This window comes from Carcharodon carcharias, chromosome 6 (genome assembly GCF_017639515.1).
Source record: "Carcharodon carcharias isolate sCarCar2 chromosome 6, sCarCar2.pri, whole genome shotgun sequence".
NCBI classification, from domain to species: domain Eukaryota; kingdom Metazoa; phylum Chordata; class Chondrichthyes; order Lamniformes; family Lamnidae; genus Carcharodon; species Carcharodon carcharias.
Window position 1 is genome coordinate 190,277,976 of NC_054472.1, and position 12,781 is coordinate 190,290,756.

The 12,781-nt window shown below is 47.8% G+C and overlaps 1 protein-coding gene across 1 annotated transcript in view; it reads left to right on the forward strand.

Annotated features, from left to right (window-relative positions):
- ankrd29 (ankyrin repeat domain 29) overlaps positions 1–12,781 on the forward strand; it is a 139,049-nt gene that overhangs the window by 113,207 nt on the left and 13,061 nt on the right. The window lies entirely within an intron of this gene.

The following is a 12,781-nucleotide window of genomic DNA, read 5'->3' on the forward strand; positions in this document are numbered from 1 at the left end:
GAGGGGATTTACAAGAATGTTGCCGGGGTTAAAAAAGTGTAGCTACAAGGAGAGATTGAATAGGTTGGGGTTATTTTCCTTAGAACAAAGAAGGCTGAGAGGTGACTTGATTGAGATGTACAAAATTATGAGGGGAATAGATAGAGTGGACAGGATAAAATTGTTTCCCTTGGTGGAAAATTCTAGAACCAGGGGACATAGATTCAAGATAAGTGGCAGAAGGTGTAGGGGGGACATGAGGAAGAACTTTTTTACGCAGAAGATAGTGGGTGTCTAGAATTCGGTGCCCAAGTTGGTGGTAGAGACAGAAACTTTAAACTCTTTTGAAAAGTACCTGGATCTGCACGGCTATGGGCTGGGTGCAGGAAGGTGGGATTAGAAAGAGCCACCTGGGTGTCCTTGGGCTAGCATGGACAAGATGGGCCAAATGGCCTCCTTCTGTGCTGTAACTTTTCTATGGTTCCAACTCTCTCCTGACTGTATACCACTGTTCCTCCAGCTCTGCTGGGCCTGTCCTGCCCATGGGACAGGACATACCCTGGAATGGTGATGTCTAGGACATTATCTGGAAGGTCTGAGTCTGATTCTGTGAGGATGACTATGTCAGGCTTTAGCTTGGCTAATCTTTGAGGCAGCTCTTGCAATTTTGGCACTGGCCCCCAGATGTTAGTAAGGAAGAGGACTTTTTAGGGTCAACAGGACTGAGAATGCTGTTCTCATTTCCAGTCCATGTCAGGTGGTCTGTCTGGTTTCATTCCTTTTTCGTGACTTTATAGTGCTTTGTTAAACTAAGTGGCTTGCTAGACTGCTTCCAAGTACATTTAAGAGTCACATTGTTGTGGGGCTGGAGTCATGTGTAGACCAGAACCAGGTAAGGGTGACACATTTCCTTTACTAAAGGGCATTAGTGAACCAGATGGGTTTTTACAACAATCATGGGTCATCATCAGACTTCCAGATTTTCATTGAATTTAAATTCCATTATCTGCTGTGGCATGATTCGAACACAGATCCCAAGAGCATTAGCCTGGGTCCCTGGATTATTAATCCAGCAACAATACCATTACACCATCCTCTTCCCTGTCCTGCTTGTCCTCCCTTTGACTAGAAGGTCTTCTTGGCATTTTCTCCTGTTCCATGCCACTGGATTTTGGGGACTTTCTTCTTTAGTTTGGAACCTGCTATCTGTCCCTTTTCATTTCCTGCCTGTCCTAGTACCTTCTTTCAACTTCACTCAAACTGCTGTGTTTTTATAAGCGCATATGTGCGTGCATGTGGTGGGGTGCTATGGGTAGATCCTGCCTCTCTGGACCCCTGTTGCTAGGCAACAGCATGTTTTTTCCTGTTTGCTTTAACTTCTTGCCAACAGTCATAAAACTCATTAGAAATGCAGGCACCTTTTAAGTGAAACTAAAACTCAACTTCGCTTTTTCTTAACACAAAATACAGAAATAGACATCAAACTTAAGCTTTAAAACTAAAACTCATTCCCAACACCCACAAATACAAATATAGCTTACTTAAATTGTCTCTATTTCCTAATATAATGCATTCCCGGGAAACCCACTTGGTCACCGGGAGGGCATCCTCTGATTCGCTCACCCCGCCATCACCTCAGGCCTTCAGTAAGCTGATCACCATATTTAAAGGGCACCCCTACACAGACCTAACTCTCTTCAAGGGGTAGGAAGCTGCTGGGAACTGATGGCTATCAAAGGGAGGAAACATTCAGCCCTCAAATTTAGCGACACCTCCCTCGAGCGCCTACTGGACGCATTGGAGGCTGGCCGTGAAGTCTCTTACTCCTGCTCTGGGTGAGGTCCAGCAAGCAAGGTCACAATCCAGCATGGGAGTCAGTGGTCAGTGCCAATGCCCTGCAGAAGAGGACAGCCATCCAATGGAGGAAGAGGATGAATGTTCTCATCCGTTCCACCAGGGTAAATTACTCTTCTCATCATTCTCAACTCACACTCTTACAAATCGAGGAACACCACCACTAACTTTCACACACGCCCTCGCATCTCCATCAGGCTCATATAGTCTGGAGCTCACATCCTCATCCCTTCCATGGCTCCGCTCACCACACAAACATTCCATGCAGTGCCATGCATCCTGCTCACACTCTCTCCATCTGCTTTCATGCAGGAGAAGCTGGCTCACAACAGCCAGGAGAGGTCCCAAACCAGGGATGGAGTGCCCACATTAAACCCCTCACTCACTTTGAGGAGCTTGCCTGTGGTGACGGTGATTTCAGTGGCAAACACTCACATGAGGATCCTGTACCACATCATCCCTCTATCAATGCAACTGTGAGTAATCTCTCTCTACTGCTTTTGACTAATTATCTCTACTTTGGTTCGCAGAGAGCTCTGCCAAGCAACTGACACCATCAGCCAGCCAGTCCCTCAGCTCGATCCAGGGCCTTACCTCCAGCCAAGAGGACTCCTCCTCTGTTGGAGAGCTGGAAATAAACAGCCTGGAAGACCTGTCACAGTGCTTACCCACATCCTGCACAAGCGCAGAAACACAAACCTCGATGCAACCTAGATCTAGAGCAGGCTCGGGTTCACAATCTGGTGGTCACCACATGGACACCTGTCCGCATCAGGAGGAGGCAGGTTAAGCTGAGCTCCCTGACACTTGGAAGACTGCTGGGAAAGAGGCATCTGTGAGGTCCTAGTCAGATGATGAGCCTTCCAACCCATTGTGGAGAGTCAGCAGAAGGCGGGGAAAAATCATGTAGAGCTCTTGGAAGTCCTCAAAAGGCTGGCATATGAGTCGGATGAGTGCATCCGCCTGCTCTCTGATGAAGTGGTGCCCACATGTACGCGCATTGAGGTGTCCATGGGGAGGATGGCTGATGCCATGGATACTCTGGTCCAGCAGAACGCAGAGATGCATACAGACCTGCACTCTTATTGCAGTGGCCATGGGTGAGTTCCTGCAATGCAACACGAAAGGGAACCTTGATGTCCCACCAGGTGCTCCTTCCCCTCAAGGAGTCAGGGCAGGGCCCTCGGGCACCCAAAGGAAGGAGGAGCGGCAGCTGGATACCCAGGGTCATCCACTCAGGAATCTCAGAGGCTGTCCTCTCCCTCCGAGTCCCCTTTGCCTGTGATCCCCTTAACCTCATCCTCAATCACCACAGAGGGAGCAGTTGGCCCATAGGAGGACGTCCAAAGCAAGCCGGGGCCCTCGGCCTTGGCCCTCCAGAGGACCCACACCAGTCATCAGAGGCAACAGGCATAACCATTGCACAGGCTGTCTCCAACCATCCAGTGGATGTCAAGGCAGCACCTAGAAGAATTGGTAGGCCTAGAAAAGTTAAGAATTTCTGAAGACAAGTGGTTGCACAGGTGAACACATTTTGTCATTTTATAATCTGAAAATATATTCACTTTCACTAAGTAATGTGTAATGGTGCTTTCAGCTTCATTTACAGGCTTCGCAAGTCCTCCCACTACATTCCCCAAACCCCACTAGCAGTTCAGCTGCACGCAGCCAGCCCACGAGTGATTCTGGAGGGAGAAGTCTGTGTGTGTGTGTGTGTGTGTGTGTGTGTGTGTGTGTGTGTGTGGCAGGGCCTTTCAGAGTATCGTGCTAGCATTCTGCCATGTACGCGAAGTCGTCTTCCATCACATTCATCTCAATGTCCTGAGCATTATCACTGCTGTCTCTTTCCGTTATCCCTCTGAGCCAACCTGCATCTCCACCCACCCACTGATCACACTCCCATGCAGCACCTGTGTCCGTCCAACACGAGACTTTGCTCACTTTTGATTTGAGAAAAATGGTAGTTGTCATGTTTCTGCTCAGCTTCCCCGGTCACCCAAGACCTTTCCACCATCACTGTTGACACGCCAAGCATCACCTTCCACCTCCCCACCATCTCCTACCAAGCAGAACCCTTGTCTTTCCAAGATGTCTTGCTAATGTGCTGTTTCCTTACCTTCCTGAGAATCCACCCCCATCCACGTTAACCTCCTCCTTCCCCCCCCCCCAGGGTCCGTGTCTGCCTCCCAGTCCCCACCAACCACCTTTGACGTCCCTTCTACCATCGCATCCTCACCCTCCCATCCTTCCAGCTCACTCTGTCCCCTCTCACACTCACCATTCCCTTCTACCATGCCCATCCTTACTTCTCTCCGCAGGAGGCAGTCATTAGTTCCACAGACCCCTTCCTTACATGTTCACCTGGACATCCCCCCCCCCACCAACCCACCAACAATTTCTTGCTATCTTGACTCCATTTTCTCTCCCTTTGTCCAGTCTCTACCCAACTATATCTGTGATTCCTCTGATGGCCTACATCATATCAACAATTTCCAGTTCCCTGGCCCCACCCGCCTCCTCTTCACCATGGACGTCCAATCCCTCTACACCTCCATCCCCCACAGGGATGGTCTGAGGGCTCTCCGCTCCTTCCTTGAACAGAGGCCCGAACAATCCCCATCTACCACTACTCTCTTCCGTCTGGCTGAACGTGTTCTCTCACTGAACAATTTCTCCTTAAACTCGTCTCACTTCCTCCAAATAAAAGGTGTGGCTATGGGTACCCACATGGGCCCCAGCTATGCCTGTCTCTTTATGGGGTATGTGGAACATTCCTTGTTTCAGTCCTACTCAGGCCCTCTCCCACAACTCTTTCTCCGGGACATCGATGACTTCTTCGGTGCCGCTTCATGCTCTCATCTGGACCTGGAAAAATTTATTAATTTTGCTTCCAATTTCCACCCCTCCATCATTTTCACATGGTCCATCACTGACACTTCCCTTCCCTTCCGTGACCGCTTTGTCTCAATTTCTGGTGATAGACTGTCCACTAATATTCATTCCAAGCCTACCGATTCCCACAGCTACCTCAACTACAGCCCCTCACACTCCGCTTTCTATAAGGACTCCGTCCCATTCTCTCAGTTCCTTCGCCTCCGTTGCATCTGTTCTGATGATGCCACTTTCCAAAACAGTTCCTCTGACATACCTTCCTTCTTCCTTAACCAAGGTTTTCCACCCAACCCTGTCCAGCTCATCTCCCGTGCATCTGCCCTCACACCTTCCTCTCTCTCCCAGAACCATGATAGGGTCCCCCTTGTCCTCACTTATCACCCCACCAGCCTCCACATTCAAAGGATCATCTTCCACCATTTCCGCCAACTCCAGCATGATGCCACCACCAAACAAATCTTCCCCCCCCCCCCCCCCCGCCCCTCACCCGATGGCATTCCACAGGGATCGTTCCCTCCAGGACACCCTAGTCCACTCCTCCATCACTCCCTACACCTCAACCCCCTCCCACTGCACCTTCCCATGTAACCGCAAAAGGTGCAACACCTGCCCTTTTTTTTACCCCCTCCTCACTGTCCAAGGGCCCAAACACTGCTTTCAGGTGAAGCAGCATTTCACTTGCACTTCCCTTAATTTAGTCTACTGCATTCGCTGCTCCCAATGCGGTCTCCTCTACATTGGAGAGACCAAATGCAGACTGAGTGACTGCTTTGTGGAACACCTTCGGTCTGTCCACAAGCATGACCAAGACCTCCCTGTCACTTGCCATTTCAACACACCACCCTGCTCTCATGCCCACATGTCTGTCCTTGGCCTGCTGCAGTGTTCCAGTGAAGCTCAACGCAAACTGGAGGAACAGCACCTCATCTTCCGACTAGGCACTTTACAGCCTTCCGGACTTAACATTGAGTTCAACAACTTCAGATCATGAACTCTCTCCACCATCCCCACCCACTTTCCGATCCCCTTTTTCCAACAATTTATAATTTTTTTAAATATATTTTTCTTTTCCCACCTATTTCCATTAATTTTAAAATTATTTACATCCATTGTTTTATCTCCAACTTTTAGTCTATTTCGATCCCTTCCCACCACCCCACCCCCACCAGGGCTACCTGTCACTTGTTTGTCCTGCTTTCTACCCTTAATGTCACCATTAGCACATTCCTTAGCTAATATCACCACCGTCAACACCCCTTTGTCCTTTTGTCTATGACATCTTTGGCAACCTCTTCTTTGCCTCCACCTATCACTGGCCCTCTATCCAGCTCTACCTGTTCCACCCCCCTCAACCAGCTTATATTTCACCTCTCCTATGTTTCCTTAGTTCTGATGAAGAGTCACACAGACTCGGAACGTTAACTGTGTTCCTCTCCGCAGATGCTCTCAGAGCTGCTGAGTTTTTCCAGCTAATTTTGTTTTTGTTTCAGGTTTCCAGCATCCACAGTATTTTGCTTTTGCCCTAATCAATGCTCTTCTCTCTTTTTCAGGAGAAGAATGCTCATAACGCAGCCAAGTGTGTGAGGACTGGAGGTGGCCAGGCACAGCTCTCCATATTAAGCCGCTTCGAGTAGGAGGCCCTGGAACTGGAGAGGCGCCATTCACCCAGGTCTACTGGTGTCGGTGAGGCTGGGGTGCCACATCCAGGTATTTAAGCCCATCAGTGAGGTCCACATTGTCCTCCCAACAGCTGTAGCACTGATGATTGTTAAATTAGTTATTGTTGCAACATTGCTGGGCCATTGGTTATGGAAGGTTAACCGCATAATGAGCTGGGGGGACAGGGATGAACTTTGTAATTGTCTGCACGCTAACTGATCCAGTGTCCTTCTTCTTCCTTTCAGCATCATCAAAGCATGGCCGGGAGGAGGAGAAGCAGAAGCCCCCTCTCACACCTGAGGTGCCTGAAGTCTCACCAGCGTCACACCATTTCTGCGAGGCAGGCACCAGCGCAGATACTAGCACTTTGGTGGGAGTTAGAACAACAGCCAGTGTCCCAGGGCACAGTGGTGAGGGCACTTCACTGTTGCTGGAGGAGCTGGCAGAGACTGAGAGCGCCTATGGTGCCAGCAGTCAGAGGACTGCAGGGGACCAAGCACATGCTCAGTCGGTGCCTGATGATGTGCCTCTGGAATCATCTGCTATGCAGCAACACAAGAAATGCGGCTGGGTGTGCAGGAGCATCTGGGGGTGATACATGAGGATATGCTTGGCACGGTCTCTGTGGTGGAGGAGTCCATGCGGACGCTTGCTGAAGCAATGAGCCACATGTCTGAGCACCAGCGTCCTCTGTGGAGAGATTTGCGACTCTCGTGGACAGCCTACTGCAGGAGACCTTCCAAGGCTTCCTGGGCATGCGCTCTGACCAGCAAGCCATCGGCAATGACCTCAGCTGGTCGATGCCAGTGTGGGAGATGGTGTGGGCATCAAGCTTCCCAGCTCGTTGCACACCCATCCACGGTGAGCAGGGAGGTCCAAAGCGACCGTATGTCAGAGCAGCAGCTGCCTGTTGTCTCTGTGGGCTCCTCTCAGGGTGCTCCAGATGAGGGCGGCAGCTCCTCCATCCCTCTCCCAGTGACCATATCATCTGGTAAGGCCGCGACGACTGGGGAGATGCCAGCTGCGGAACAGGCAGCTCCCTCCCAGGCGGGACAGAGGACGACCGCCAAGGTTATCAAGGCCAACAGGACAGCAGAGTCAGCAGACTGTCTCAGATGATCTCTGAGTGATGGGGCAGCATCAATACGTAGCATAAGGCACCTTAGGCACACCACGGGTTTTTCACCGGTGCTTTTCTGCTGGCCCGAGATTAGGTCCTTATGATTTCTTTTTGATTGTTAATTGACTGTGTCTGGCATGCCTGGTCCCAACGGAAGTGGATGAAGGTCAATGCACCCCTGAACAGAGCATCTGTGACCTGTTTGACACAAGTGTGGACAGCTGATTGGAAGACACCGCAAAGATCACCCTCCGAGCACTGGAGGAGCCAGAGGCATAGAAGTTGACAGCAGCTGTGACCTTCAAAGCCACTGGCGTGGGGTATCCTCCCACACAGTTAGAAGAGATCTCAGGCTCAACCATCTGACAGATATAGTTGACTGTCTCCCTTGAGAGACGGAGCCTCCTTCAGCACTGCACCTCAGACAATTTGAAGTAGCTGCTTCGCCGCCTGTGAACCCTGGTAGCAGGATAGTGGCATCTTCTGCGGCCCTTGTGCCTGCGCCTGTCCTCCCAAAGGTGGCTCCCCTGGAGGCTGATTATCCACTCCAGGCCACCTCACCCTTCTAGCCCTCCCTTCCTCCTCAGTGGAGCTGCCTCTAGTGGACAGATTAGCTCCCATACCCAGGCTAAGGGAAGGCTTCCTGAAACCTGCAGGCCCAGAAATGATTCCTCACTGCAGAGTGCTGACCTGAAGGTTAGGGGTCCTGAAAAAGGAGTAGGGATGCATTTTGAAGATCTGCAGATCATACAGGCAAGTTTGAAAAAGTTTCAACAATAAACATTTCACAGAGCAGATCCATGACCCGCACTGAGCCCTCTTATCCCGCCTATGGATGAGGTTAATACAAATGTTTCCTACCTGCCTGCCAATTGCGCCCGTGCGCCGACCCGAAGATCACATGGGCGCTGAAAAACCAGCGTCGATTGAACACTAAAGGGCCTTAAATGGCCCGTTAATTAATGGCGGGTGCGCGTTGGACTTCATCGCTCGCCTGCCCAGTAAAATATTGCGATGGCGCACGGTGACATCGAGACGCTTGCCTGACCTCACCATGCGTCATTTTATGCGCGGGCATGCGAGACCCACCCCCCCACACGTCAAACGAAAAATTCTGTCCTCTATTTTCATTTAAAATCTTGACCAACCTTATTGAATATTTTGAGGAGATAACAGAGAGTAGACAACGATAACGCAGTATATGTAACTTATCTGGATTTCCAAAAGGCCTTCAATAAGTGCCATGCTGTAGACAAAATAATATGGTCAAAGAATGTGGTGTCCGGGAATAAGAGGCAGACCAGATGGTAAGCTCGCTTCAAGACAGGAAACATAAAGGGTAATTATTCAGAGCGGTAGTAGATGAGAAGTGAAGTTCCACAAGATCAATGCTGAGTCCACGACTGTTCAAAACTTGCATTAATGATTTGAACTTTGAAATCAAAAACACAATTTCTAAATTTGCAGATGTCACCAAACTGGGGGGTGTGAGTCAAAAGTGATGAGGTCTTCAACAAATTGCAGGAGGGCATTAATAAATTTGCAAATAATTTGAAAATGAATTTCAACACAGTTAAATGTGAGGTAGTACATTTTTGGTAGGAACAATAGGGAGGTTATTTAAAATTTGGAAGGTTAAACTCCAGGCAGGGCAGACGAACAAAGAAATCTTGGAGTGCAAACAAACTAATCACTAAAATTGTGAAACAATTCAAGGACATAAAAAAAACCCAAGCAGTAGGCTTGGGCTGATAAATGACAAGTAAGATTTGTGCCACACAAGTGCCCGGCATTGACCATCCCCAACAAGAGAGGATCTAACCATCTCCCCATGACATTTGATGACATTACTATCACTGAATCCCTCTCCATCAACATCCTGGGGGTTACCATTGACCAGGAACTGAACTGGACCAGCCATATAAATACTGTGGCTACAAGAGCAGGTCAGAGGCTGAGAGTTCTGAGGCAAGTAACTCATCTCCTGATTTTCCAAAGCCATCTACAAGGCACAAGTCAGGAGTGTGATGGAATATTCTCCACTTGCCTGGATGAGTGCAGCTCCAACAACACTCAAGAAACTCGACACCATCCAGGACAAAGCAGCCCACTTGTTCAGCACCCCATCCACCAACATAAACAATCACCCCCTCTCCACTGATGCACATTGGCAACAGTGTGTACCATCTACAAAATGCACTGCAGCAACTCACAAAGGTTCGTCTGACAAGACCTTCGAAACTCGTGACCGCTACCACCTGGAACATTAAAGGCATCAGACGCATGGGAACATCACCACTTGCAATTTCCTCTCCAAGCCACACACCATCCTGACTCGGAAATATATCGCTGTTTCTTCACTGTTGTGGTGGAACTCCCTTCCTAATACACTGTGGGTGCACATATAGGTGGACTGCAGCAGCTCAAGGGAAATTAGGTATGAGCAGCAAATGCTGGCCTTGCCAGTAATGCTCAGTCTCCCATGAAAGATTAAAAGAAACTAGGCTTTACGTCTAGATGGATACAGTTGAAAAGCAGGAAGGTCATGCTAAACCTGTATCAAACCTTGGTTAGACTGCACTTACAGTACTGTGTGCAGTCCTGGCAACCATATTATAAAAAGGATATAGAGGCACTGGAAAGGGTGCAAAGACAACTTACAACGATTATACCAGAAATGTGTAAGTTTACATATCAGGGAAGGATTGACAAGCTGGGACTCTTTTCTCTTGAAAAAAAGAAAACTGAAGGAGTGACCTAATTGAGGTCTTTGAAATTATGAAAGATTTTGGTAAAGTGGATGTAGCAATAATGTTTCCTCTTGAGGGGAGGAACACAATTGGATTAAAGAATGCTTTGAGTAGAACTGGATTGCCTCATTATGCATGTGTTAACAGGGTTAATTTAAACATCACTAATTTCTCCTCTCATCACCTGTCCATAAATGGAAAGGTGTTTTCATTTGTTTCCCTCTTTATAAACAGTGGCCTATGTCCCTAACCCCTCGGTTTTTGTGTGATCCAATTCTCTAGTATTAACCCCGTAGCAAACTCGAGATAGGATGAACTCAAAGGGTTAGTTTATTTGCATACACTCAAAACACGGGAGGAGGGTCGCAATGTTGCCTCCACATTTGGACAGAAAAGAGAGGGATAGAGAAAAGAAGCATTTACAGTACAGAGAAAATAAATATTGGTTCACATGGGTCCCAGTGTCCAGAATCAAAATCCAATGAGATATTTCTTCATGGAGGTTGGTGGACTGAAAACCGATGTCATATCATTCACTTTTCTGGTGGTGTTGACTTCACATCATGAGATAGGCATGCAGAGGTGAATCAGTCTTGTAGACACTGGTAAAGAACTTCCAACAGAAACAGAGTAGATGGGGCCAGATATTGAATCTAGGTCAGAACTTCTTTTCTGGCAGTTAGATGGTAAAAAGCAGACTGAGCTTTTCAGTTCATCAAATCAATATTAATTGTTTTGCAAGCCATAGGTCCATGTCACATAACTCCCACCTCTCCACCATCTTTGACAAAGGATGTGAATTCTAAAAGTTCTTAGCTATTAGGAATTGAAAGGAAGGTTGTGGGCCTTTGTCTAAGCAGACAATCCATCTCCTTCAGGCCAGCCTGGGTTATTAAATGCAGATGGCCCCTGTATAGCTCCTTTTGAACTTGGACCATGCAGTCCCCAGGTGATCATAGTAGCTGTTCATAGATAACAAGCAGTGAGATTTCTGAAACTGTGAAGTGGCTTATTTTGTTCTGGGTCATAGACAGACACAGTTTCAACCATTTTAGGGATCTTTGTTCAGTTTTTTTAAATTTTAAAAATAGTCATAAGCCATATAAAAATATACATTGTGAGATCTTGGTCCCTCACACGTGCTTGACTGAGAGCCCAGACTCATAAAAAGATTATCTCAGGAGGTTCTGTTTTGACAACTGGAGAGAACTGTTGATTTTGCTTGATTGACATCTTTAAATGGTTATAGTAAGTTATTCTTTCCGAGATTTCTTTTTTTATTTGCACAAGATTAAGAGTTGTCAAATGTTTGAAGCCTCTGTTATTGATACTTCATTAATCTGTATTTGACACTATTATAGGATTGTAGGAACAAAGGTTTCTGTTTCAAAAGAAGATTTGTGATTGGATGTTTTTTTTTCTGAGCAGTTCCACAAAAGCTATTGTCACTACATGGCTCATTAGTTCTGTGCATAGTGTATACTCGGTGAATAGCTAGGAAGGCCATGAAGTGGCATAGGGGCTACAGGGGAGCATGGCGGTTGGTTTGGGGGGCTTGAGTGGGTCTCAAATTGGCATGGGAAGTGGGTGGAAGTGTGGGGTGTGAGGGGTGAGGGCTAGAGGGCCTAACAACCTTTAGTACAACTGGGAGGAAGTCCCAGAGAACTGAGGCGGGCCTTCTGACCAGCTCCCCTTGGTACTTGGCCACCCCCTATGGCTACCTATGCTCTGCTTCTGGGGTTAGTGGGCCTGACTCCATCCTGCACCTGCTCTACAAACTCCTGCCTCTCCCCACACCCCCGTACCAAGTGAAACTTCTGACTCAAGCTACCCAGCTCGATAGCACAAATCTTGGCCTACGTCTGATGTTAAAAGGCCATTAAACTGGCAACAAACCTTAAGATCTACTGAAGGATGATAGTAACTACATTCTTACTGTACCTATGTGATCGCTGGACCCTTACAGCTGCCACATCTGAAAACTCACTTCCATCCTGGTTGCTTAAGAAAGATCGTGAAAAGTTGATGGTGGCACAGTAATCCAATCCTGATTTCTTCAGCAGAGAAAATAAATATGGCAGACACATGATTGCAATGATCCAGCTAAGGTGGGCTGGTTAAAGGATCTGCTAGTGTAGATAGAAATACACTATTTCCTCTGGTGGAGGGAGTCCACAAGAGGACACAAACTTAAAATTTGGGGTGATGTCAGGAACTACTTCTTCATATAAAGGATAGTGGAAATCTGGAATTCTATCCCTCAAAAAGCTGTTGAGAACTGGGAGTCAAACATTTTAAAACTGAGATTGATAGATTTTGTTAGGCAAGATATGATGTGCCAAGGGGTAGATGAATTTAAGATACAGTTCAGCCATGATCTAATTCAGGCTGAGGGGCTGAATGGCCGATTCCTGGCTCTATGTCTGTTGATCCATACGCTTGATGCAAGATGACGCAAGATGGTATTCCATGAAGAGCTGAAGCTTAGTAAACTCTCATGTGGTGATCAGTTCAAAGATATAAGGAC